A 2589-nucleotide genomic window follows, 5' to 3' on the forward strand; every position below is an offset into this window, starting at 1 on the left:
CAGAGTCAAAGGGAAGGTTATTTATTGTCCCCAAATGACCAGCAATGAAACTTTAAGGGAAATCCTAAGTAAAGTCAAGCCTAACCTTGTCACTGGGAAAAACCAGAGCAGAGACTGTAGACAAACTTTAACAGTTTTTCTTTAGTCTGTGTATCTATAGACACAGCTGCTTAAGGAAAGCAGGTGGCCTGAATGCCACAAACTGCCTAACTCTCCGGACCCCATGCCAAATATTAGACGTCCAAACCTACTAGACATTGGTGCACACCAGAGCAGGTCACCTTGTTATTGTTGGATCATTAACATATTATTGTAATACCAAAAAGCTCTTCCCCAAGAGAAGATTGCTGCCATTTTGTGTACATACGATGTATGAAGAAGCATGTCATTAACTGTAACTGAATGTCTGGAACTCCACCCTGTACATGCTTACATTCCTACCCGAACCTGCATCCAACTCTTCAAAACTCCCATACTTCCCATTGCCCGGGTAGAAGGTGCCTTTGGAGCACAAGCTCCTCTTCATTCTTTGGCCACTGAATAAAATCTGATTGCCTTTCCAACTGAATGTTCTTTGTGGTCAGTACAAAGTAGGAAAGGACCAGAGTTTACTGATGAAAACTTCTCTCCTATAAGTTTTTAAAAACACTGGTTTGCAAAAGTGAGGACACACATTCTTCAGGACTTCTCTCTCTTTCTATTTTCTTTCTCTGATCCCTGTAAGAATTGGCATGTGCCCATCATCACATGAATAATCTCTCTGAATAAGAAGGCACCTCAATCTGCCTTCTTAATCAGAGGATTATGGCTGATAGTACTGGGCAGCAAGAGCAGGTAAAAGTGACACCCTCGGAGAAGGGTCTTAGAAGATACTCTGAATGAAAATCAAGACAGATTTGCATTTTGTAAAAGCCTAACATAATGGGTCTTGGTTTATGTTTTTTTTCTCCCCCACTCTTTATTTGTAAGAGGAAGCATACCTAATATTCAATAGTGATTCTTCTAGATGTACAGTTGACCCTTAAACAACATGGATTTGAACTGTGCAGGTTCACTTATATGGGGATTTTTTTCAATAAAACTTCTAAATGTGCCCGTGTCTCCTCCCTCCCCTTCCACTTCCACTTCGGCCACCCCTGAGATAGCAAAACCAACTCCTCCCCTTCCTCCTCCTCTTTAGCCTACTTAATGTGAAGACAGCAAGGATGAGGATGTATATGAAGACACACTTCCAGTTAATGAATTGTAAATACATTTTCTCTTCCTTACGATTTTCTTAATAATATTTTATTTTTCTCTAGCTCACTTTCTTATAATAATATAACACATATAACATGCAAACTTGTGTTAATTGACTGTTTATGTTATTAGTAAGGCTTCTGGTCAACAGTAGGCTATTAGTAGTTAAGTTTTTGGGGAATCAAAGAGTATACATGAATTTTCTACTGCATGGGAGTTGGAGCACCTAACCTTCACATTGTTCAATAGTCAACTGTATGTCCATATAGTAACATATCGATATACATCTATACAGTAACATATCTACTAGTGCCATGGCTGTTCTGGTCAAGAAATAGCTTTCTGTCACTCAAATACTCTCTCAGACATTGGCACTATCAAGCATTTTCGAGTATGTGAATCAGTTTACCAAGAGAAACAAATGATCTCTGATCAACTTACACAAAACTGATGCCAGATGTTCAGCTAACCAGAGAGTAACTAGGCAATTTAATGCTTGCTTTCTACAGTAGAAAAACAAATTTCTTCCTTGACTCTAGTAAAGATAAGTTGCCTCTCTTGACCAGTAAATATTTCAGTTGCAGCTTTGTAGCATAGAAATGCTTTTCCCTTAGCAGCATTGTGATGAGGCTTTGTTCCCTGGGCAATCTTTTCTGTCGCTGAGGAAGCACCCCATGAAGCCTGATTAATGTTGAAATGAACCAGTTCCAACTGAATTTATTTCCATTGTACCACTTACAATAGTCTCAAATTATCTTTTTCATACACACTCCTTCTCCCATAGGATTCTGTGGAATAGAGTAAGCAGTGTGGGCAAGTTCAAAAATGCTCATCTGCTAAGAAATGTTTTCTTGCCTGAAACGCCTCTGTAGCAATGCTTGCTGAAAACGCTGTTAATAAAACAATTCAGCAACCTTGGTATTTACTCACGTATTTGCTGGCAAATATCAGTATTTCTTGGTAAGAATGGAAAATTACATTTCTTAAGTTTTAATAGTCTTGTTGGGGGGTTAAATTAAAAACTATTTGCCTGACAGACTATAAATACCTTCAAGTAATACATTTGCTTAATATCAAGCATCTGATCCTTCTCACATAATAAAAGTTGACTCCAATATGCATGCTATTGAAATACAGCTTACGGAAGCAGCAAAGCTAATGTAAAGGACATATAAGATGTTCAAAATAAAATTATTTCTGTATATTTATTATGGAGAGTATTTTTCGCAAGTCAAGAACCTAATATAATCTAATTGTATGTTTATCAATGTTATTCCAGTTCTAGTTTATTAAAGTACAGTATTCAAGCTCTCTTACTTTCCTAATTCTGGACATGGCCTGAAATCATGT

Source organism: Mandrillus leucophaeus, unplaced genomic scaffold, assembly GCF_000951045.1.
Source record: "Mandrillus leucophaeus isolate KB7577 unplaced genomic scaffold, Mleu.le_1.0 Scaffold165, whole genome shotgun sequence".
NCBI classification, from domain to species: domain Eukaryota; kingdom Metazoa; phylum Chordata; class Mammalia; order Primates; family Cercopithecidae; genus Mandrillus; species Mandrillus leucophaeus.